The following is a 26,954-nucleotide window of genomic DNA, read 5'->3' as shown; positions in this document are numbered from 1 at the left end:
AAATTTCGCAATGTATTCGAATGTTTCCAGTATTTCTCTGCGTTTGTCATGACTAAGCTGTTTCCACGTCATACTGTCATGTGGGGCGTAATGGGGTTTTTTCAAGCCAGTGCAGTGGCTTGAAAATCATCAAGGGGGGCACGTCCGCTCTCATTCTGTATTCTGTGGAAAGAGAGAAATAAAAATTATTATTATTATTATTATTAATATTATTATTATTATTATTATTATTATTATTATTATTATTATTATTATTATTATTATTATTATTATTATTATTATTATTATTATTATAAAGCAGGCCTCACCATGAGTCGGCTCCCTGCAGTCGAAGCCAGTCGTACTGGGTGAGAGGGGTACCCCGCAGCACTCGGTGATATCCCCTATCCTCTTCAACCTGGCCATGATATGACTGTCCAGGTAACTGACTCGAATCGAGAACCTCCAACATACTGACACGTATACTTATCTTTATCGGGCAACCACGTTTCGCAGCCTAACAAATGTAATCGCACAGCGTGGGACGTGCCTGTATGTATCCGAAGTTTCTGGAACGTTATCGATGCTTCTATCGGCTGTCTGTTGTCACCGAACGTTATGTTATCTGATTTTATCACCTGACGCGAATGGTGTAGAACTTTGTGGAAGGCACGCGGGTCCGAACGATTAGTCTGGAACATTCGACGGCTCCTCTATAAAAGCCGACGCGCTTGACCCGCTGATCAGATTTTCGACGATCGCCGACTGTGTTCGCCGCTATCGTTGTGCTTTAAGTGTAGCCTGTTTTGTGGGCACAGGTTCGCCCAATAAAAGCTAGTTTTGTCTTTCACAGTACTGCTACTGTGTTCTTTGACGTCACGACCACGTGACAATACTATCTATGCAGATGACATGACCATGTGGGTGGCAAAGGGGAGCGAAGGACAAATCGAGCATACTTTACAAAATGCGATCCGATCCACTGAGGAGCGCCTCAAACCAACAGGCCTTGTCGGGAAAGTCTGAGCTGCCACTACATAGACCCAACAGACGAGGGTCCACACCGAAGGGATGGGGCACAGACGCCGACCCATGCGTCCGCCTGTACACCACTGAAGGCCACACGATACCGGTGGCCGGTCACATCAAGATGATGGGCATGAAATAGAGGCGAATGGCTCGAACACCATCGCAGTCACTAAGCTCACCACTAAGGCCGAGAAAGCCACACGCCTACTGAAACGAGTGGCCAGACGGCATCACGGGCTCAAGGAGGACAACCTGCTTAGACTGGCATAGGCCTTCGTAATCAGTCACTGTGTAAATCACGGCCATGCACAATTGTTCCAAAGTGGAGAAAGACAAGCTTAAAACGTTCCTGTGTAAGGTTGCGAAGAGAGCCATGGGTCTACCCATGCACACGAGCATGCAAGTATTGAACGCATAAGGCATGTACCACACGTTGAGCGAGATTGCCGAGGCACAAGAACGGGCACAGATCACCAAGGCTGTCCGGCACACCTGCGGCCAGGTGGATCATACGGGAAATCGGCGTCGCGCCTTGGTAGATCGAGTGTAACAGCCACGGGCTAACACCCGACCAGACGAAAAAGATCAGGGCAGCCACTCTGCCCAGGAATATGAACCCAGAGCATAACGTCGACAGAAGACTTGCTCGAGCGAAACTACTCCTCTGAAAGCCAGACGCCTCCGGGAAACAAGCTGCTTTACGGACGCAACCAAATATCCTGGCAGACGAGCCTATGTAGCAGCGGTGGTCAAGAAAGTTGGCACAGTTATGAAAGCGTGCACGGTCCACACTGATAGTACTGAGGTGGCCGAGCAGGCGGCCGTCAGTCTTGCACTCGTAGAAGACGATAAAAGCTTGTGGTGTACTCCGACTCCAAGAGGGTAATTCCGTTCTTCGGAACAGGGAGCATATCCCCGGCCGTCGGCAGAAGACTTGGTACTCAACACCTCACCCCACACTACATCAATTGGTTCCCGGCACACATGGGACCATTAGGGGGTCCGCTCCCTAACGTCAACGAGACGGCACACGAGGCCGCACGATACCTAGCTCGCCGTGCGAACCCGGACTCCCTTTCGGCAAGATAGGAGAACGAGCGTGACCGCCTCGTGCCTTACAGCAATCTCACCCAGCACAATAACCCCCGTATGCAGAAATGCAACTTAAGTCGAAGCACATGCTTGACTTGATTTAGATGACGCCTGGCGTTAACGTGCCCAAAGACGCTCACTGCGTTTCCTTCGGCGCGTTCCCGATAGGCGTCACTCGGATCAAGTCAAGCATGGGCTTCAACTTAAGTTGCATTTCTGCATACGGGGGTAAGTCAGTCAAGAGAACCGGGCCGCTACCGCACAAAGCAGTCAATAAAGTACAACAAGTCAGGTACAGGCGGCTTCAGACCTACCATTGCATGGGCACCTACCCATGCACGGCCTTCCTGCACAAAATATTTCCGGACGAGCACCCTCACGATGCGTGTCGCTTTTGTAAAGATATAGCTGGCCTTGATCACATGCTCTGGGGTTGCCCTCATGCGTCGGGGGCCAGGACCACCAAGTAAGAGCGGGACCAAGCTCTACGCAGCTCGGACCTTGAAGCACAACTCTAGGTTCTCCATCGGGTGAGTGACGCGGCGGAGGGGCATGGCCTCTCTGTTTCCACACGGGCGCGGCCCGCTGCGCAATAATCGTGCGCACCGACGGATCTCAACAAAGTTATTCATCCAACCATTCATCCATCCATCCGTGTTGTAGAAACGTTCTAAAACGTTTACAATAGCACTTGTTCAAGAACGCAGTCCGTGACACGTTCGAAAATATTTTGTCAAATGTTTTTAAAACTTTTATGGGGGCTCCTAATATATCTATATATTTTATCAATCTTGTGAAACTTTCCTCCTGGTACTTAGGCCTCATAGTAAACCTGCAACCAGTGCGCCTCTCAAGGAAATTCATTACGCCAGGGAGTAGACGACATAACGTGGAAAGAAGTCTTAGAGGCTCCCTCACCACGTTTCGATATTGCAACGAGAAAGGTACTGAGCGTAGATGACTGTTTGACAATCGTGTCTGCCAAAAGCCCATGTACCAGAGAAAACAGCTGAGAAATCAAACAAAAAAAAAACACGTCGTGTTATCTACGACGAGACACTCGGCCAGTCAGCCAGATGAAATCATTCGTATGCAACTTTTGCTTCACACGCACCGCGCCTCCAGTGCCACAATAGCCAGCAGCAGCTTGATCAAGTCGGGTATTTTCGCAAAACGCAGAGTGATTAGAACTGCCTTTGCAAAAGACGCTGCACCACAATCAGTGAAGACCGACGAAAAAGAAGGAAAGAAAGAAAGAAAGAAGGAAAGAAAGAAGGCGGGCTGCAGTAGTAGGGCACGGGGTGATGCCACAATATGTGGGCCTTCGGATCTAATATTGCAGAAGACAACACAGGAATCGCTTTTGAGGGCGCTGCTAGAAGGCTACCTCATCGGCACGTTGTAACTGCAATTATATAACCATATTTGCTGAGAAGGCCTGATGTGGGTTCCTTTATTGGGACATCTGGTGGAAAAATGTATGCAGTACATTTAACAAAGTTCAGCTCACAAGCTTTTAGATACATGTTTTTGTTGTTTATTTTTCGTGATTTGTGTTACATCACATCGCTCAGCATAGATGGGAAAAAATTACGGCACAGCTAATCTCACGATAACTGTCAAAGGTAATGCGAATAGCATTAGAACAATTTAGGGAAAGACCGTATCGCTGAAGCTACATTTATTTAACCAGAATATAATGTTAATTCCGACACTTTCTTTCCTTCATCTGTATGCCATATACTGCGATATCGTCCAACTTTGCTATGGAATCTGCTTGCCTAGGTCACCCATGAGCATGGCGGTGGGACGATGACTGTGTAATGACAATGCAGGGATGACGAAATGACGAAGTAGGAATCATGTGGATCAGACGACAAAGGTGGTTTAACGACAACGGCACGACGGCAATCAGATGTGAACTCTTAAATAAGGACGATGGTGTAACGACTACCGTGGGAAGACTGCGATATGAGGACAATGAGGTGACAACGACCCTATGATGGCGACTGTATAACGACAACCGGATGAAGGATCTAGAATGACGACGATCGCAGGAACATGGTGGCATGATGACAATGGTATACTAACATGGTGGCATGATGACGGATGCATCATAGTGTCTGATGACAACGCAGTGATGACGGTGACATTACAACGTGTGCATATACACGATTGAATGAAGACCGCATGATTACGATAGAGTGATGAAAACGGAATGATGTCGATGAATCGACGAAGGTGGCATGACGACAATGGAATGACGTTACTGAAGGGATGACGATGGAATAATGACATCTGTATGATTACAACTCTATGACGACGATGATACACAACGATGGCATGACGAGAGCCGGATGAGGAAGATACAATGGCGACAATGTAATGACCTCGATGGCATCACGACGACGGTATGACAAACAATGCATGACGATAACCGTATGACGCCGCCGCAATGACAACGATGGCATGGCAATGACATGAGGAGAATGGAATGATGACGAGCCTATGATGACAAAGGGGTAGCGATGACTGCACCATGAAGGCTGCCTGACGACGTTGACATGACGGTGACAGCAGCGCGAGATTTGGATGACGATGGTGATGTGACGACGATGGGATGACCTCGACGGCATGACGACGACGGTCTGACAACGGCTGCATGGTAGCAACCATCTGATAATGACGGCGCGACAATGACAATGGTATGATCACGATATAATGACGAAGAAAAAATGACGCCGATGGAATAGCGGAGGTGTTATGCCGATGACCGCATGACGACAGTGGGATGACGTTACTGCAGTGAGGACAATAATAAAATGGCAGCGTCTCGTTGTCGGCATGACGATGACGTGATGATGATGGCTTGACGACAGCAGGATAACAAAGCTGGAATGACGACGCTACAACGACCTCACTGGCCCGGAGTAGAAGGCATAACGACGAAAGGATGAGGAGAGTCAGAATGTGAAGCTATAATCACGGCGATTGAGCAACGACGATGCCATCACAATGGCAGTGACAAGAAGCGCATGACGGCTTTATGACGACGATGACGAGACGACGGCGGCATGACAAGTCAGATGACAAAACTGGAATGATGACGATGCAACGACCACGACGGCATCGCAACCACACGCCCATACCTAGTGTCCCAGGGTATCAGGGTCACTGGGTGTGGGGTAGGCGCGACGACGATGGCATGGCGAGAATAAAGGCACAAAGCTGGAAGGACCACGATGCAACAACCACGATGCCGCAACGACCACGAGCACGTACCTAGTGGCCCAAGCAAGTAGACAACTTGTGCCACTGTGTCGGTGTAAGATAGATAGATAGGTAGATGGAAAAGTCACAGTTTGGGCGTCAAATGTGATAGCAAGTTTAAACATATCATCAGCCTATTTTATGTCTACTGCGGGATGAAGGCCCTATCCCTGCGTTCTCCAATTACCCCTATCATGCGCTCACCATTTTTAACTAGCATCTGCGAATTTCCTAATTTCATTGCCCCAACTAGTCTTCTGCCATCCTCACCTGTGCTTACCTTCGCTCTGCACCCATTCTGTGACCCTAACATTCGACCGGTTATCTAACCTACACATTACATGGCCTGCCCACCACCACTTTTTTCTCTTGACATCCATTAGAATATTGGCTATCCCCGTTTTCTCTCTGAGCCGCACCGCTCAATTTCTGTATCTTAATGCTACGCCTAACATTCTTTGTTCCATCACTCTTTGCACAGTCCTAATCTTCTTCTAAAGCTGCTTTGTTAGTCTCCAATTTCCTGCCTCATATGTTAGCACCGGTAAAATGGTCTAATCGTACACCTTTCTTTTCAATGATAATGGTAAGCTTCTAATCAGGAGATGACAGTGTCTGCCGTATGCGCTCCAACCTATTTTTATTCTTCTGCAAATTTCCTTCTCATGATTAGGGTCCCCTGTGAGTAATTAGCCTAGGTAAACGTACTCCTTCACATACTTTAGAGGCTGACGGCAACCCTAAACTCTTGTTCCCTTGCATGGCTATCGATCATTATCTTTGTGTTCTGCATGTTATCTTCAACCACACTCTTACACTCTCTCTGGTAAGGCCCTCAATCATTTATTGTAACTTTTTCCCAGTGTTGCTGAACAAGAAAATGTCATCTGAAAACCGAAGGTTGCTGAGATATTCGCCGTTGATCCTCACTTCTAGTCCTTCCCAGTTTAATAGCTGGAATACGTCTTCCAAGCGCACAGTGAACAGTATTGGAGAGATTGTGTCTCCTTGTTTCACCCGTTTCGTTATGGGCACCTTCCTACATTTCTTGTGGGGAATTAAGGTAGTTGTGGAATCTCTGTGGATATTCTCCAAGATATTTATGTAGACGTCCTTTACTCCCTAATGACGTAATGCTTCCATGACTGCCTGTATCTCTACTGAATCAAATATCTTTCCATAATCTATGAAATCCATATAGAGAGGCTGATTGTACTCTGCGGATTTCTCCAATACCTGATTGATGACACGAATGTGATCCATTGTAGGGTATCCCTTCCTGAAGTCAGCCTGTTACGTTGGTTCACTGAAGTCCCGTGTTGCCCTTTTTCTATTGAAAATGATCTTGGTGAATATTTTATATATTACTGGAAGTAAGCTAATGGACCTATAGTTTTTTTTCATGTTGTAGCGTCTCCCTTTTTGTGGATTAGTATAATTTTGGTATTCTTCCAGTCCTCTGGGGCCGTTGAAGTTGATAAAAAATGGGATAAAGGGCCGCCAGTTTTTCAAGCATTATGTCTCCTCCATCTTTCATTAAAATGAAGGTTATTCCATCTGTTCCTGCTGCCTTTCCCCGCTTAAAGTCTTGCAAGGCCCTCCTGACGTAATCGCTAGTCAATAAAGGAGTCCTGTAACCATAGAGTTTCTCACTACATACCTAGAGGGAAATCTGGCGCTGCTGCGCTGTGGTATGCATGGGAATACCGGTATATTGTGACTTCGGATTGGCATCGTTCTCGTAGAGACAGTACACCTTGAAGACGCGCTTGGCAAGTACCGTTCCGTCTGTCACACTGATTCATTTTCTACTAAAGCAGCACGTAAAAAGCTTTTTTAGCTTCATTATTTATGCGAAAACATGTTTTGTTTAACTATGAGAACTTGTTATTGTGTGTATGACTACATGTTACGTAAAAAGTATCAGTGGGCCGCTAAAGTTGGAGGACAGACGACAAGGTTCGCGCTCGCTTTGAAATGGTTGGTCGTCTGTTCCTACTTTTCTTCGCTTGGTCATGCATCGTGGCTGAGTAAAGATGTAATATGCGTGAATGGAAACATTTTATGAAGATTTTACTTTGAGAACGCGTTATTTGCGCAGCCATATCCACGTTTTAGACGAAGCCTCTTACAACACCAGCCAACACGAGCCTCGCTGACACATATACCGTCATTCCCATGACGGCACGGTGCCCCCTTAAGAAACTCCCATAGACGGTGGCGCCAGATTACCCTCTAAGTGTTATAGTGAAAAACTCTATGCCTGTAACCTATTCACTACTACTTCGAATGGAGGTATCGTGGCTGCTCAGGGTACTGTACAGGTCAGTATAGAATTTTTCCGCTGCTTTTACTATATATTCGAGATTACTGATGATATTAGCTTGCTTATAATTCAGGGGATACATCTTCGTTTGTCCTATGCCAATTTTCCTGCTCACTGTTTTGATGCTGCGTCAATTTTTCACCACTTCCTCGGTGTTTCTCACGTTATAATTTCGAATATCCCTTATTTTCTCCTTGTTGATCAGTTTTGACAGTTCCGTGAATTTTGTCTGATCTCTTGAGTTGGGCACTCATGCTTTGTCGTTTCTTTATTAGGTCATTTGTTACTTGGGAGAGTTTACGTACTGGTTGACTTAGTGCCTGACCCGCCACTGCAATTGCTGCTGCTTAAGCCAGCCTCGTTATGGTTTCATTCATTACCTCTATGTCATCTCCATCTCTGTGTTATAACGCTGCATATTTGTTTGCAAGTACCGGCCTAAAATGGTCTGCTTGTATCCTTACTGCTTCTAGGCTGGCCCCTTTCTTCCTGACAAATATTACTCTTTCTCTCTTCAAGTTGAAGTGAATCCTGTACCGCACTAACCTGTGATCACTGCACTTTACCCTACTTAACATTTAGACATCCTGCACTATGTTGGGATCGGCAGAAAGTATGAAGTCTATTTCATTTCTTTTTTCACTATTAGGGCTTTTCCAGGTTTATTTTCTGTTGCTACGCTTCCTGAAGAAGGTGTTCATAATTCGCAGCTTATTCGTTTCCGCAAATCCTAACAGCATGTCGCCTCTAGCGTTTTAGAAACGACGCTGTAGTTTCCAATTGCTTCTTCACTAACCTGCTTTTTCCCCACTTTTGCATTGAAGTCGGCCATGAATTACTACAGTATATTGAGTTAGAACTTTTCTCATCGCTAATTCAACATCTGAAAGCTTATCTATTTAATCATCATCGTGACTGGAAGTTGTAACGTAGGCTTGTACTACCTTTATTCGATAGCTCCTATTAAGTTTTATTACGACTACTGTTACCCTATCATTATTGTTGTAGAATTCGTCAATGTTGCTCGCTTTATCCTCATGCATTAGGAATCTTACACCATATTGCTTCTTATCTGGGAGTCCTCTATAGCAGAGGACGTGGGCGTTAGTCGGCACTGCGTAAGCCTCTCAAGTTCTTCTAATCGCACTAACGCTAATGATATCCCGAACAATGCCTGATAGTTTCTAAAAGAGCCCTGCTAAGGTAGCTTCACTCGAGAGAGCTTGGCTGCTAAACGTGGCCAGGGTCAGTTTCCGTTGGCCGCCTGTCCGGGTCCAGAGATTCTTAGCACCCTCTGCAGCGTTACAGGCCTGACCGCCGCATTGGTCAGGTGCTCCGCAGCTGCTGGGGACTGAGGTCCATTGGTTGATCGAATGAGCCATTTGGGAAGGAGTGGCCGAATACTGCATCAAAGAGGCCAATTCCTGTCCTGGTGATAGTGTCTTTTGTTGAAGCTTAGTGGATCTTCAAAGTTTGGGTGTACCTGGATTAGTATAGCCCCACTGGCTCTCGGCATCTACTACCATTCTTAGCCGCCACTCCAAGTCTGGAGATGTAGTCAACTGAAGGAGGTGAATTCGAGCTTAGCAGCCTCAGATTAAAAAAAAACTCTTGTCATACGAAAAAGCCACCAGGGGGCCGAGTAGAGCGGACGCGCTTCGCATGGGCTGCTGCTTTTATCGCGAGTTATTGCGGTTAACCTTAACCAAACTTCACGATTTTGTGTCATTGAACTCAACAGGGCAATCGGCATCGAAAGTCGCCAGAATTACCGCGGTGAGCGGATTTGTTTACCTTGACACACCGAGCAACGAGCACCACGACATATTCGAACACCGTTCTCCGAACGCCGCACGCGCCCGAGCAGAGGGCCCGCGTGGCCTCGCGAGCATCGAGAATGGCAGCGGAAACGAACGGCAGTGCTCACGAAATTGAGAGAACAATAGCCATTACTCCACAGTGGTCCAGAGCAACATGGAAATCGATGAGAACAGCGGCAAGACGCTGAGTCAAGCTGGCCCATGGTTCCAAGCAATCAAGGCAAGAAAAAACAAGAAGGTGCCGAACGAGGACCGCATACAAGAGGGAGGAAAGCAAGGAAACCCCCAGAACTAGCAAGGAGGACTGAACGCGATGAGCAACCTGAGAGCGGAAGCAAGAATGCAAGCCAACAGCAACCACCAATGGCAGCAACATCGGGGAAGCCAAACCAACGGCAAGCCACCGCCGCGACGCGTGACGCCGCCGCTGCCAGAGAATGATTACAAGGTGGTATACCGACCAAGAACCGGCATGAAACTCTCCAGCTGGCCAGACGAGGAGATCACCGAAGGACTTGCAAGGGCAAGTGGCTCCCCTTTCAAAGAATTTTGCGCGAACGTAACCATCCAAACGCAGTGGAAGCAGAACCTGATAATTGCCAACACCGCAGACGAGGACTACGCACTGAAGCTTGGTTCCATCAGCAGCATCGAACTTGGGGCGGCCACATACGAGATGACGCTGCACATCAAACCGCTCCCAGGAACAGTACATGGAGTCGCGCACGGTATCCCTGCGTGTACGACGGAGAAACGACTTGCGGAACTACTGGCAGCCAACAACTGTGGCATCCTGCATGCGAGGATGCTCGGCAAATCTACCTCAGCACTTATCACCTTCGAAGGTCCACACATCCCAGTTGAAAAACACAACAGGAAATTTTAAGAGTCTGTCGTATTTTGGGACGTTGTTTCTGTAGTTCTGTTGCCTGTAGTTCTGTTGCCTGTAGTTCTGTTGTCTGTAGTGTGACGTCCTGTAGTAGAAAGTTGTGTAGTTCTTGATCAATATTTAATTAAAAATTGACAGAGACGTCCGTAAGGTTATGTAAATTTGTTAGTACAAAAAAGAAAAACATAAAAGTTAAAAAAAAATTAAAAAAAACGTCGTCGCCTAGGATTCGAACATGCGACCTCACGATTCCGAGCCCGGCATCCTACCACTGCACCACCCCTGACATGCTTTTCGAGGGTACGTTTTGGCCATGTGAACAGTACGACGAGCCGATGCGCTGATGTTTACATTTGCATTTTGAGAGCCAAGATCCGCTATCACTCCACCGCGTCAAGTGCCGCATCTCTAGAAGAGCAAGAGTGTTCGTACCATCGACGTACATCTTGCAGTGCTAGAACATCGATTTTGATGTACGATATCCTTATTAAATAAGACATTCAGAAATAGACAACGTTGACTTTTAGGGTTATTACTGCTAGTTTCGACAGTTGTCTCTCGTTCTTTACACTTTTGAGCGCGCATATAATTCGCGTGTTGAATGCAAAATAGCTAATGAACATTCGTGGATGAGAGTTCTTTCTGACAGCATACTGGCTTCTCACGGCAGCACTGTACCAGATTAATGAGACCCGAGCGAGACAGCTTTTCACGCAACTTTGTGGAACAACCCAAATCTTCTTTTCCGCTTCGCATAAGCTTGTGAAATATTCCTGGGAAATTAACTAATGTGTCAGTGTAACAGCACATGTAAGTCCACAGGCCTGTGTGCCACATCTTACAAAAAAAGAAAAAACGGATACGCAGCCATTCCCGCAGATGGTATGATTTTGATCAGTGGCCGATTTTGAGGTGGCCGGTAGGGCGTTGGTGGTGCCGCGTCGTCACGGCACAATTGTAACTATTCGCCACGTCGACTTTATTACCGGTGTCGGCGCCATCAGCATTGCCGGCTTCAGAGAAGCGCGAGAAGCCCGACTTCAGAACTCTTGTTGTCGCGACAGAATGCTTCTGTTGCGAAATCAGAATTTCTGTCCTAATGTCAGAAATGTCTCCCAATTAAGAAATGTCAACGACTTCTGTCGTACAACAGAATTTCTGTAGTTGCGACAGGAATTCCTTTTGTCTTTTTCAACCGGGCACTACAGAAGCTTGTCGCATCACACAATTTCAGTGCACTTCTGTTGTCATCATTGGGTACATGTTCCGCCGATAGGTTTCCGTTGTGGAACAGTTCTCTGTAGTACAACAGAAGTTTGTCCATTACTTCAGGAACACTTCTGTTATGACAACTGGGGGCCTGTTGCAATGATAGGCTTCTGTCGTACAACAACATTTTTCTGTAGTACAACAGAAGTTGGTCGCATTACTTCAGGAACACTTCTGTTGTGACAATTGGGGGCCTGTTGCCACAATAGGTTTCTGTAGTATTTCAACAGCTCTCTGTAGCACTACAGAAGTTTTTCGGGTTACTTCAGGAACATTTCTGTTGGGACAACAGGGTGCCTGTAGTGATGACAATTTTTTCTGTAGTACTACAAAAATCTGTTGTAGAGCTTCAGCTTTCTGTTGTAACAACAGACATACGACAGACTATACTTCTGTAGTAGCAACAACAAATGTCTGTTGTACATCAGAAAAGTCTGTCGCTCCATCAGGAATCTGTAGTTACTACAGAAAAATCCTGTTGTACAACAGAAATTTCTGTAGTACTACAAAAATCTGTTGTAGAGCTTCAGCTTTCTGTAGTAACAACAGACATACGACAGACAGTACTTCTGTAGTAGCAACAACAAATGTCTGTTGTACATCAGAAAAGTCTGTCGCTCCATCAGGAATCTGTAGTTACTACAGAAAAATCCTGTTGTACAACAGAAATTTCTGTAGTACTGAACACAACCTCTGTTGTCATTTTCAACTGGGATCCCTTTCTATGTACGCACGTACATGCTCGTACGCACGTTGCCGCCCATACCGCAGATCGGTACAGTATTGCAAGGCCTGCGGAGAAATCGGCCACCGGCAGGACGTATGCCCCAACCCAGACAAACATATCTGCAACCGGCGCGGGGTGCAGAACCCACAAGCAGATCATGATAGCCAGTTGCAGTGCAAACTATGTGGACTACCTCACGAGGCGGCAAGCAAGGAGTGCGAGAAAAGGCTCAAGCCAAGACCCCCACCCCTGTACGTGATGGAGAGAAGTAAATCAAGAGGCCGACAACCACCTATAACAAGGGAGACAAGTTCAAGTTCCTCACAATATGGACAAGTAAGCCACAGCAAGAACAGCAGATCAGCTGGGCGGAAGTGATAGCCAGTTCCAAGTCGACAACCGACCCATTTCTCTCACTGCCGTCACAAAAGCGAAATTCGAGATACGAGGAAACCATCTCCTCCCTCAGAAGGCAAAACGCTGACCTGATGAAGCGGAATGAAGTGCTCATGAAGCGTCTAGAAGAGCAAGAAGGTCGTCAGGAGCAACGGGACAGAAGAGCTTAGGCCAGGGAACAGGCCCTGGAGAGGAAGTTCCAACATCTCATTGACCAATTGCAAAAACAGCAGAAACCGACCATACTCCCCCGATAGAGGACCTAGAATAGGGAATAGAGTACAAGATGAACAAGGCCCGAACCGAAGACAGAGCCGAACTGAGAAATGAGTTCGGAGCCGAACTGGCTCAGGCCGTCGACACCATAAGCAAATCTGTGGCAGCCACCGTCCAAGCAGCCATACAAACGCTCCTCCAGGAGATCACCCAGATGGGCAACGAGCTCAGCCAACGCATCTTCATCCTATAAAGGGAAAAAGAGCAGGCAAGGAAAAAGCCAAAATACCCCATCAGAGAAGCCCAGATGAACGATACTCTGGGAAGACAAGATGGCGAATAAGATAGCAAAGAAGAAAGAAGCGACCGGAAACCTCAAAATTGGGCAGTGGAATTGCAGAAGAATAAATCGGAAACTGCAAAATTTAGTTCACCTATGCACCCTACACCAACCTGACGTCATTGCGTTACAGGAAACAGAAACAAATACTACTACGATGCGCGGCTACAAAACGTACATTGCCCAAGGAAGGACCCGGACCGCCATCCTCATCAAGAAGCGCTACACGGCGCAGCAGCACCAAATCAACCACAGAATCGAACACACTCTGATTGAGCTGGTTCCTCCCAAGAAAACCCTGCAGAGCCTCTACATCCTGAATGTATACAGTTCTCCGTGCGACACACTAAAGGGGTTGGACAAGTTCCTGAGAGAAGTGAAGAAAGTCAGCAACGGTCAAAAACTTCTCGTGGTGGGTGACTTTAACGCTCAACACGTGGCTTGGGGCTACCGATCAACCAACAAGAAGGGTATTGACGTGCACAACGCGGCACAACACCACCAGCTGACGTTGTGGACCGATCCTCTAATGCCAAGTAGAATCGGCAACAGTGTCTCCAGAGACACCAGCCCAGACTTGACCTTCTCCACTGGCTTATGGCAAGTCGAGTGGTCGAGACTGGACGAGACTCTAGGCAGCGACCGTCATATCATCCAGACCAAAATCATGCACCACAAAACCCCCGTGAGATTAGGCCAGGTCAAAATTACTGCCTGGCCTGCTTTCCGGAAAGATGAACACCCCAGAAGCCTAGAGGATATCGAGGAGTGGACCAAGAACTTGATGTACTTGGTTACCAAGTATACAAAAACCATTCAACTCACTGCGGACAATCCTGAAGTCGAGCCACACCTACTTCACCTTTGGGAGGCCAGGCGAGGACTTTTGAAGAGATGGAAGAAGCAGAAGAGAAACCGCAAACTCAAGATCCGCATTGCCGCAGTGTCGCGGTAGGCGGAGGAGTATGCTGAAAAACTCGGACGTCAGAACTGGAATCAAGTGTGCGACCAGTTACAGGGAACCCTCAGCAACCGAAAGATCTGGGCCATTCTAAAGACCCTTCTGGAAAATACGGAATCAAAAACTGTCACGGTGCAACACATACAAAGACCTATACACAACTTCCAGGGAACCAAAGAAGAAGCGCTCGAAGCCATCACCGGGAAAAACATCGGAGACGAGCAACAACGGAAGACGCAGCCAGTCATTTACCCGGAGTACGAGGCGGAACCCAATCCAGATTTAGACCAACCTTTCACCAAGTCGGTGATCGTGGCAGCCTTAAGAAATCTCACAAGAAACACGATGCCCGGCAGGGATAAAATTAACAAGACCCTCCGTAACCTGGACGACGGGGTGACAGAGAGTTTACTGAAGTATATCAACGAAAGCTGGGAGACCGGCAGTATACCGGCTTCCTGGAAGCACGTGGACGTAACGATAATTCCGAAACCCGGCAAGGCCATCAGCCTGCAGAACCTGCGTCCGATCTCTCTCACGTCATGTGCAGGAAAACTCTTGGAGCACATGGTCCACAATCGTCTTTCGCCCTATCTGGAAGAAGGTGGGCACCTGCCGAACCCCATGTTCGGCTTCCGGCCTAATCTCTGCCCCCTGGACATTCTACATCAGCTTAAAGAAGAAGTCATCGACGGCCTCAGCACATTCCACAAGAGTGCTATCCTGGCACTCGACGTCCAGGGAGCCTTCAACAACGTCTCACATGAAGCAGTGCTAAACAGCCTACAACATACCAACTGCGGACGGCGGACATACAACTACGTCCGAGACTTCCTGACGGGTAGAACGGCAACCATAGGCCTTGGGAATCTCAGGACCGAGAAGTTCCAAATACCGCAGAAAGGAACCCCCCAGGGCTCGGTGATCTCCCCATTGCTGTTCAATATAGTGATGAGGGGATTGCCCAACCTCTTGGAGAACATCAGGGGTATCCGTCACGCAATGTATGCAGATGACCTGACCATGTGGACGTGCACGGGATCGGCGGGCGAACAACAATACGCGCTGCAGAAAGCCATCGACAGGACCGAGCATTATCTACACCGCTGCGGTCTTTCATGCGCGCCGGAAAAGTTGGAGCTCCTGATCCTCAAAAAGAGGACAAGAGGGCGGCCTCCACAGGAGACACCTGACCCAACGTTGACGCTAAATGGAGTCAACATACCCAAGGTGGACACACTCTGTATTCTGGACCTCACTCTCCAGAAGGACGATGCCGGTCTAGCCGCCATTAAAGAACTGCAAGCGACAGATACCCAAGTCGCGCACTTGGTGCGAAGAGTGACAAACAAAAAGCACTGCCTGAAATAGCCGGACACAATCAGATTAATACAAGCCCTGATAATCAGCAGAGTCACTTACGGCACCCCGTACCTGGGTCTCAAGAACAGCGAGAGAGACAAATTGAACACCATAATATGAAAGACGTTCAAGCTGGCACTGGGGCTTCCACCGACGACGTCGACGGAGAAGCTACTCAGTCTGGGCATCCACAATACTAGGGAGGAACTAGTAGAGGCCCACAAGAGCCAGATGGAGCGACTCAAGCTCCCCAGCATGGGTAGGGACACGCTAATAAGACTGGTCTACCCAGTTGAATATGACTCCACAAAACAACGGGTTCCTCTACCCCCGAGGGAGAAGATCATGGTGGCCAGCATTCCGAGAAACATGCACCCTCAATACCACAGAGAAAGGACGCGAGCAAGAGTGAAAGCTCTACGTAAGGCCTACGAAGGACCAAAACAAGGAGAAGTCCGATACGCCGACGCGGCAAAGTTCAAGAACAGAGCGGCCCACGCTATCAGCGTGATCAACGGCCAAGGACAAGAGGTAGCAGCGGCCTCGGTGAGCACTCCAGACATCGACTGCGCAGAAGAAATGACGATAGCCTTGGCGGCCACTACGGACCAGCGAGAAGAAGATAAAATCACAATCATCACCGACTCCTTTCGAAAGCAAATAATAAGCGTGCATTATTTCGGTTTTTAAGATCCCAGAAAATGATTCCACGCCTCTTGAACTGGGAGCCGGTAGTTTTAACCACAAGTGAAAAAGCTGACTCCCTAAATGTAATCGCACAAGGGTTAGGGACCCGCTTCGCTACCTCTCTTCCCTTCTCTCCTTACGCGCAAGGCACTTCAGAAGATTTCGAAGAGTGTTCCATGGCAGAATTGTCCCAAGCCATTTCCCGTTTACCAGCTGCAGCCCGAGGTCCCGATGGAGTCACTACCAAGATGATTAAACTTCTCTTTGAAGTCGCTCCTAACGGCTTGTTAGATACCATAAATTACTCAGTACAATATGCATGGTTCCCTCCTGTGCGCAGAATTGCGAAGGTGATTCCTCTGCTGAAAGACCAAACCAAAGGGTATGTCCTAGACAATATTCGGCCTATTTCTCTAACATCAAATTTCGTAAAATTAAAAGAAAGAATATAAAACACACGCATGGTTCAGTTTGTGATCACAAGATAATTATTGAGCCCCTGCCAAATTGGATTTAGACCAGGGATGTCCATTTGGTGCGCACATATCGACCTAGAAAGCCGAATTCAGTTGGCTCGTGACCAAAAACAATATGCTGCCCTAGTCACATTAGACATTTCTAAAGCATACGATAGTGTGGAATACCCTTTATTAATAAAGAGGATGCAGGATATTGGAATGCCAGACTACTTCGTGACGTGGACTGCAGAGTTCTTGCAGGGCAGGGAGTTTTACTGAGCACAAAGCGGAATTTCATCGAGAAAATTCAGACAAACACGCGGGGTTCCTCAAGGGGCAGTTTTGTCCCCGCTGCTGTTTAACATCCTACTCAGCTCCATTCCTCATCATCAAAATGTAAGCACGTACGTTTACGCTGATGATATAGCGTTTTTTGCATCAGCAAGTGATATTCAGTCACTGTACGAATGCTTACAGGAATACTTATGCGAGCTAGAAGCATGGCTGGACAATATTCGCTTGTCGCCTAATGTAAATAAGAGTGCCGTTCTTGTCTTTCCCCTACAAGACCCAGTTACTATATCCCTTTCATACCGTCACTCCACTATCCCACAAGTGGAAAAGGTCAAGTACCTTGGAATTATTTTTAATGGTAATCTTGATTGGCGTCAGCATATTGAACATATAACTTCAAAAGCTTCTCGTGCAGTGGGGATATTACGAAGGATAAGTAATTATCGATGGGTCATGCGCAGAGACACACTCATAATGATTTAGCGCATGTATATTCGACCTATACTATAGTTCGGTTGTGTGTTATTCTCCGGCGCCGCGGTTTACAAGCTACGCCGACTAGTTTTGCTGGAACGGGAAGCGCTTCGCTTATGTCTGGGGCAACCAAAGTTTGTAGCGAACGCTGTGCTCTACAAGGAAGCACGATTACCTTCCCTTGAAATGAGATTTAAAAATACTTACCGTTCAAACATTTATAAGGCTCTATGAATCCCCACTAAGAAGATCCCAGTCCATCTTCATCAAACAACGAGTCCAATTTTTTGGAGTCGGATGGCCACGGTTTCACACGCCACAAGTCATTGTATCGCAATCGTTATTGAATCCGTTAGACGTAAATATAAATGATATAATAACGGAAAACAGCATCTCAAATTCACTAGTTATTACTTATGATGACCTATACCCAAATAATGCAAAGCAGCTTCCCTCGCATATTCTTAACCGCTTACTCCAGGATCGCTTGAATCAACTCCACACTAACGCAATTATAGCAACGGATGCTTCGCAGAGTGAAGAAAAGGCAGGAGTTGGAATCTTCTCATCATCATTGGACTGGTCTTTTTCTATTCGGCTTCCCTACTTCACTCCAATATACCTAGCGGAATTCCTAGCTGTTGTCCTAGCTTTACGAAAGCTACAATCTTCCAGGTCAACGGCGGTAATAATCACAGATCCTTTGTCGCTGTGCACCTCACTTACTGCTCCCGGCGAGTCGCATATATTAAAGACTTTTTACTCACTGGCTCCAAGTCATTTGAAAAGTTGTGATTTATATGGGTACCTGGGCACAAAGGCATATTTATGAATGAGGTGGCAGACAGCTTGGCCAAGGCTTCTATCAGCCTGACTCAGGATTGTACAGTGCACTGCATCACAGTAGGAACGCCTTTGCGGGCTGCGTGACAGTGCCCACTGAAACAGTTTGTGTGTACGTGCGTGTGTGTGTAGTTTCTTTTTTTTAATCCTTCTCCCTCTCACCTATCGCTTCCCCTTTCCCCTCCCTCAGTACAGGGTAGCCAGCCGGAGATAATCTCTGGTTAACCTCCCTGTCTTTCCTTTGCCTTTCTCTCTCTCTCTCTCTTCTATCAGCCGCCCAGTGCTTCCCCTTCTTCCAACGATGGGCTTTATCACGTCAGCCAGGTTCAGAAGATACATACTTTTAACATCTCAATGGAACCTCAAATCATCCTTGGAACTACGCCGCTTACAATTCCCTTGGAGCAGGAAGTTTTGCAAAACAAGACAAACGGAAGTTACATTAACGAGACTACGTTGTCGAGTCCCATCTATAAATTTTTACATGCACCGATCTGGTCTGGCAATATCCCCATTGTGCCATTTTTGCAATGCATTAGAGACGATTGAGCACTACCTACTGGAATGCTGGCGTTTCTCCTCCATGTGCAAAATGACATTAGGAATTACAGTCCGACAGCTTGGCCTGCCATTGAACACTCCGGTACTACTGTCTTTCGGAGCGTCTGTGCTTGGGCACTCACACAGGAATGTGTGCTTCGCCTTAGAAAAATTTATTATTGAATCAAACCGATTTCATTGATGACCGCATTATTCTATTCAATTCGTCCTCTATTGCCTCATTGATATATTGTAGATAATTATTTTTTTCCTCTACGTACCATGGCGATCTACTGAACCGTTTCGATTTTCCCTCGCCTAAATTCATGTAACAATATTTTAGATTTTTACCTCCATTTTCTGAACACATAAGCAAAGTCTGCCCGACTCTTGGCCAATCCCCGCGAGTGGGTAAGCGCCAAACTCATCGAGGACATCATCATCATCATCATAATCATCATCATCAAACAGCATGTAGAAATTATCAAAAGGGCCGCATTTCCAAACAAGCCCTGAGCATCCTCGAAAAACGAGACAACTTTCCAGAAGTGTACATTGTCTGGGCCCCGGGACACGATTCCCTGGCGGGTAATGTAGCGGCTAATGCCGCTGCCCGAGATCACATTCTGCGGGCTATTCCACCAGGTTCACGAGCACCGGTAGACCAACAAGATAGCGTCCCGAAAAGATACGCCGATATCCTGAGCCAATACAGACTGGGTAGAAAGATCTATCCACCCCCGCATCCCCAGCTGACAAGAGAAGAGGCGGTGATCTTCCGAAGACTACAGACCGGCACATTCCCGCACGGCACCCTGCTACACGCCATGTATCCTACGAGCTATACTCACAAATGCGCCTTCTGCTCTACGCCCAATACCCTCTACCACATGGTATGGGAATGTCAACAAAACCCATCGACACCGCCCATCCCCGGACCAACCGTCGAGCAGTGGGAGGCCCAGCTGACAAGCCCGAACCCTGAAGACCAGCATTACTTGGTGAGCAGGGCCAAGCTATCAGCTCAGGCCCACGGCATCCTGGACTAGGGACGCCGCCTACCTCGGGCGATTTTACCGTCGGCTCATTTCAACTAATAAAGTTTATTCCTCCTCCTTGTCATGCGTGGATTTCAACTTCTCATTGTGCCAACCAAGCAAACGAGATAGCTCAGTCAGATAATCCTGTAGGTGGTGAGAACACCTTATCGCGGAGAACTCCAGCCCAGAGGATCTTATATGCCTAAAAACTCCGTTCATTTATCCGCGATAGACAGGCCCGTAACGCCACTGGCGTACCCGATACGCTCGCATCGATTAGAAATGGGGAGCATCTATGCAATCACGGTTCGGCAGCACATATCGAAGTTTGCCGCAGCCTTTTTTGTAAATATTACATGCTTAAAAACTCCCTTAGCTTATCCTAGATAGCCGGGTGTTGCTGATCGCGATAGGTAGCACGATATGGAATTATTTATAAATGATTCTAACCTCGTAGTTCCGGAATCTCACGTACGCAGGTGACTGTGAACGCGCCTTGGTATACTAGAGGTTTCCACGACCTCAAGCAGCACTGAAAACGTGTCGGGGGCAAAAGAATGGCGGAACTGGTCGTTTCTTTGACCAAAAAGAACACGGGGCACAAACGCACGGGAGTGTATCCATTTTGTGCTACGTTGAAGGCCGAGAGGTCGAGTGTGAATAAAGTGCACTGGCACATACATATACCTATATATGTACGAAGCTCGCTCACGAGCCAATCCGAAGACTAATGCCATCTTCGGTCGGTCGTTTCTGAGCGCTCTGGAGCGCTCTCGCGAGGGGCGTTGTCTTCGGCTGGTTGAAAGAGGGTGCAAGCCCTGCGTTCGGCTGGTTCTTCAGGTTCTTCTCGATTGCACGCCTCCTTCTTCGAGCACTCTGAGGCGCTCCGAGCCCTGTCGTCGAAACAGTCGTCGAGATTGAAACGTCATCGCAGCGCCGCGTCGCTGTAGTTGGCGACTGCCCACTGTAACCTGGGCAACCTAGGCCACTGCATGCTGGCGTCTGGATGAACGCTCGCCCCACCGGCGCGTCCGCCGCTTTTTCGGGCAGTCCCGGGAACTTTGGATAGACAAATCATCGGACGTTGGCAGTAGTCACGTGGTTTAGCATCTGCCATTTCCTCCTCCGAGGGCGAGTCACACGTTCGGCTTGCGCGCTTGTCCTCTACCTCTGAGCCCGATGAACGCCGGATCTGCCCGACTCCGCTTCGGGTGACGGAGGCGACCAGTCGAAGATACCATAAGACACCAGATTTTCTACGACAGGGGCCCGTAAAGGCGGAACCGCGTGGCGCGATTTCAGGAGCGATTGACGCGCGGATGGTGGGACGCGCGCATCATTTTGACGCATGCCCAGCATGATCCGTCACGAAATCGCGCCGCCGTGTGTTGCTGCTCGGAGTAGAAAAAAACGCGTCGCGCTGCGCGTCCACCAATCAGAGTTCAGAAACGTCACGTGGCATTTGGTCACGTGGCATATTATTGTTTTTTTTGCCACCAGATGGCCCTGCTCTCTGCGCATCTCGGCGGAACCTCCTTGGAGCATTTTGTTTTTCTCTCGGCAGAACTGGCGGGCGCGTCAGACAAAATAGAGAGTTTTAGTATTGGGGACGCAAGGCGTTGGGGCCCCAAGCGCTTGGGTGCGTTTGCGTTTGCGTACGCAAGCAGAAACGTGTTATAGGTAGCGGCCCCAAACGCAAACCATGCGCTCGCAGCACCACCAACGTCTGATCGTTGCTGCGTTATCATTTTATAAAATATGAAATGAAGCATATGAAGTAAAGTACATTAAACTCTTTTTATTAGAAGCAGGTAATAGAGAGGTTTACAGCGTCCGGTAATCGGGTAAACGCAGGCTGGGGCGTTGGGACGGAGCCATGAACTAGAGCGTCCTGCATGGTGCTGCCACCTGGTGGCGCAAAGCTCAAACAGACAAAAACAGCTAATATTGCACTAACCAAGTGTATTTTAATTTGCTGCGGGTATAAATTTGTGGCAGCAACACAATTAAGCCAGTGCCGATAATTTACACCAGCAGCGAAGTAGAATAGACTTGGTTACAGCAATATTAGCTGCTTTTGTCGATTTGAGCTTTGCGCCGCCAGGTGGATGCACCAAGCAGGACGCTCCCGTTTATGGCTCCGCCCCAACACCCCAACTGCGTTTATCCGAATATCAGACACGCTAAACCTCTCTAATACACATGAAAACGACGTCTGTCGACACTTGGCGAAAGATTTATTTGATTATCTACCCGCTAGCTACTCGTAAGTTCTCCTACACCGCAAGAGTCGCGTGGGTAACGTGACCTCTTAGGGGCAGCGATGTTTTCGGCCGTTCCAACAACCCAAGGACGCAAGTAGACGTAGCGGTCTGCGCATGCGCAGTAACGTCGCCCCTAGTTCTTGCGTACGCAAGCCGCTTGCGTCCCCAACACTAAAACTCCCTAATACGTGCTACCGTGATTTTGTTCGCGCATCGTGTTGGTTCGCGAAACGTTTTCACCTAAAATGGACAAAGCAACCGTCAACGAGGCCCTAATATATGAAGTGGAGAAGCGTCGCGTCTCATCGCTAATGCTGGCAAGACAATTTGCTGATAATATTACCAATGTATGGTACTCGCTCTCTTCTCAACCATGCAGGCCGCACCCACATATACCTCATGACCAGCATTTGTTCTTGCTTCAGTATCAGCATCCCCCTTAATAGCAGCAATCGCCTCTTCTGCTCGGTAGTAGGCGGCCGACACTCCTTTTCATATGTGAAGTTGTAAACAAGCAGCGCCCTCTCAGCGTGCGGAAGGTACATAGTCGCAGTTTCGCACACATAGTGCTGCTTGAAATTAAACTTCATAAGTACACTTCGGACAAAAATGTCGCTGTCTAATTACACTAAGATTATTTTTATTGCAGTGTTCTGTAAGTTTAAGGGCATATTATATATGAGGTAACACAGACAATGCATGTCGTTGACAGTTATGTCGTCTGCCAACCCGGAAAACGCGGCGCGAAAGCACCGCTCCTTTTTTTCGTACGGGTGCTTGCGCGTCGGCGGCAACGCGGGCGTTTGCCACGCGTCGCGTTTTTGCTCGCGAAAAACGCGCCATGCGGTTTGAGCTTAACGCTCCTCGCGTCCATAAATAACGTGCACGCGATGCGCTCCCTTCGGTTACAAAAGGGTAGCATGTAAGCAAGCACGTTTGGGCAGTGCGTTCAAGCTGACGAGTCTACAGAATAGTGCCGTTTTAACAGCTTGAACAACGCGAGTTATAGGTACTGCCTTATCGATCGTGCGACCTTTTATATTCCATGCCATTCGCAGACTGTGGGCCGCCAGCTGGTATACTTGATCTCGAACCGGCTGACTCAATACAATGTGGACCCGCACGTACGCCACCTGGTGGACAATACGCGTATCCACATCATGCCTAGCATGAACCCAGATGGCTTCGCTGCCGCCGAGGAAGGCATCTGCTACGGCATCACGGGAAGGTACGCCAAGTGGTGCTACGTTCGCGTTTATCTGTGAATTGCGGGGCGAATATTTCCTGAATGTGGGCTTAGGTCACAATTTCTAGCGGACAGCTTTAATCCCCAGTAGAATTGGCATGGGCCCTCTTAGGAGGGAAGGAACATGAGCGAAAGTTGTATTGGTCGTAATGTTTTATGGTGCGCACGCCTCCGAAAGTCTTTGAATCAATCATATTAGGAATGTGCTCCTGGTTGGTCGCACTTTAGGTGAAGAATCCTTCCGCGGTGGTTGAGCTTTGCTAATGTTGCTTCAGCACCTCATGGCATGAAATAAACATACCGATGCCAATCTGTAGGCTCGTCGGATGCATATACCCTTTGATTGTTGCTCTATATAGCGCCACTATAGTTGAGTTGGTTCGAAAACATTAGCGTATCAATATTGCAGCGATGTAACACGACATGTACTATGTAACACATGGACGGAACCATGGTCGAACAACCGATGCAACTGGAGCGAATGTTTTGAACAAGAAAAGCTAAGGCCAGTCGATCATTATGGAAATGTTTGCTCCTGCTCGAGGCCTCCCATGTTCGGGCACTATTGGTCACACGTTTTTGGGTTTTACGCGCCGAAACCAAGATCTGATTGTGAGGCACGCCATAGTGTGGAACTCCAGATTAAGTTTCTCCACGCGGGACCCCTTCTACCGTGCACCGAAAGTAAATGGTGTTACACGAGCTTTGGATTTCGCACCACTCGGAACGCAGCCGCCGCGGCCGGAATGAAACCTGCCTCCTCGTACTCAGTAGCTCAACGTCATAGCCACTAAGCTACCGCGGTGAATGACCGGTGAAAATCGCGTTATGGCTCCATCTTCCTGAGAAATCAGTCTCATTTGGATTTGGGTGTGTTGTGGGGTTTCGCATCGACTTCGTACGCAGTTGTTTACCTGCGTTACCTTCCGCGCTCCTCTTTCCGCGCGCTGCTGCGCGAGGTAGGGGCTTGACTGTCACTCAGTTGTCCCTTCAGCCTAGAAAGGGCACTGCGGTGCTCAATTGCAAACATTTTAACGACGATGATGCCCGACTTTAACGTCTACACGCGTCGTGTACGTGGAACCATTCAAGTCTACCATTGAAAATTTCAACAAACAATTTGTCTGATGTGCTGCATGTATATATGTTCACCCACGAATTTGCAGGGAGAACGCTCGTGGCGTGGACCTCAACCGCAACTTTCCAAACCGCTACAGCACGCAGACACAAGACGAAGAGCCCGAAACCGCGCCAGTGCGAGCGTGGTCGCACAAGATCCCCTTTGTGCTGGCTGCCAATCTGCACGGTGGCGTCGTGGTGGCCCCTACGACCACGCTCGCTTCCTTAAAGAAGGTAGCAATTTCATTTTTCCGTTTTCCTCAATATTTCGTATATTTCCATTGACATCCACCCACCATGACCTCCAATGGCGCTGGCTATCACTCGCAGCGTTTAATCTAGCAAAGATGAATACCCAAAATAGCGGCTGAATTGGTGGCCGTCGCCGTAGCATGGTTGAAGCTTTAACATCGGCTTAACACGTTCAATGGCATCAGTACTTATTGCGTTTACATGATTACGATATATATATATATATATATATATATATATATATATATATATATATATATATATATATATATATATATATATATACACACACACATTGCAAAATTTTTTGGTGGCAACCGTGATAAGGGGAACAAGAAAGTCACATGGAAACACATGGCTGGGTTCATCCAACGTTTTAGCCCAGTACTGGCGCATGCGTTTACCATGACTGATTGTACAAGCGTCGGCGTTCAAATCACATATTTACCGTCGTAGTAGTAGGTGCTAGGCATACGATGTCCCAACTGGTAAGTGTAAGGGAAGCGAACAAAAAGCTAAAGGCATTATCTGTCTGTCCTGGCGAGTTACAAAACGGCGACAAACGTACTTACATTCACTCGCGCACAAAGTGGAAAAAGCGCTGCAGCAGGTGGAACGCACAAAGTTGCCACAACAAAGAAGGTATTCCTATTCCTTTCTTCCTTTCTTCCTTTCTTTTGCTCTCTCTCTCTTTCTTCCTTTTTCTCTCTTTTTTTAGAAACGCCTTTATAACGAAATGCTCGGGAGATCCAAAAGTCATCTTTATGCACGTCAGTCCTTTGTAAATGCCGCGCACCCCAGTGCTCCTGCTAGAGCAGGCTAAAGAAGTTCAACAAAAGAAACCCTTTATTTAGCATAATTCTAAGGGGGCCTTCAAGAAATATGTCGCCAATTGTCTAGCGCAAGCTTTGGCTGACAGATTTTGTGATTGCAGTCGCCCGTATTGCACCGATGTTCACCGCAACATCTAAGCAGCTAGCGCTCAGAGCAGAAACGCCGGTAGTTGACAACCATCTGCTACATATGTGGGAAGCCAGAAGGGGCTAACTAAACGATGGAAAAAACAGCGACTTAATCGCAAACTGCGCTACGGAAATGCTGAAACATCAGAGTGGGCAAACGCTTACGCACAGCAGTTAGAGACAGCGAGTTGGGCGAGCTTTTGCGACTCACTTCGCGAAACGTTACACGCCTCCAAGACATGGGCGATACTTCGCAGCATAATGTAACCAGGAAAAACAAAAACGGCCAATAACCACACTCTTCAAAAACTTGCCGGAGAATTGTCAGGAACAGATCAGGCCCTCCTCACTAAGCTTAAAGTACGTTGGAGCAGTAATCACTCCCCCATGCACCTTGCCATACCAAGGGCAAGAAAACGCGGTGCCAGACGCTCCGATAACTAAGGTGGAACTCTTCGCGGCAGCGCAAGCTGCGAAGAGAAATACTGCTCCAGGACCAGATCAGCTCACAAATGCTATGATTCGGAACCTGAGCGACGAGCACCTAGAACAGCTTACCCGGTATTTTAATGAACAGATATGGGAGAGGAGCGTAGTTGCACAACAGTGCAAGGAGGCCAAAATCGTGCTTATTCCGAAAGCAGGAAAACCTCATGATCTACAACATCTCAGGCCGATATCACTAACCTCCTGCCTTGGCAAATTATTTGATAAGCTGATCCACACACGTCTCACGTCTTACATTGAAGACCACAACCTATTTCCCACTGACATATTCGACTTTCGCCAACATTTGTCGACAACCCGCCGTGGTTGCTCAGTGGCTATGGTGTTGGGCTGCTGAGCACGAGGTCGCGGGATCGAATCCCGGCCACGGTGGCCGCATTTCGATGGGGGCGAAATGCGAAAAGACCCATGTGCTTAGATTTAGGTGCACGTTAAAGAACCCCAGGTGGTCAAAATTTCGGGAGTCCTCCACTACGGCGTGCCTCATAATCAGAAAGTGGTTTTGGCACGTAAAACCCCAAATATTAGTATTATTATTAACATTTGTCGACACCAGATGTTTTCCTGCTACTTCGCGAAGAAGTTCTATGCA

At 47.8% G+C, this 26,954-nt stretch overlaps 1 pseudogene; it reads left to right on the top strand.

Annotated features, from left to right (window-relative positions):
• The window catches only part of LOC139051794 (carboxypeptidase M-like), a 52,708-nt pseudogene that overhangs the window by 12,054 nt on the left and 13,700 nt on the right, over positions 1-26,954 (top strand).

Source organism: Dermacentor albipictus, unplaced genomic scaffold, assembly GCF_038994185.2.
Source record: "Dermacentor albipictus isolate Rhodes 1998 colony unplaced genomic scaffold, USDA_Dalb.pri_finalv2 scaffold_14, whole genome shotgun sequence".
NCBI lineage: Eukaryota > Metazoa > Arthropoda > Arachnida > Ixodida > Ixodidae > Dermacentor > Dermacentor albipictus.
Note: the sequence above shows the minus strand (reverse complement) of the source record. Positions and strands in the feature narration are given on the sequence as shown.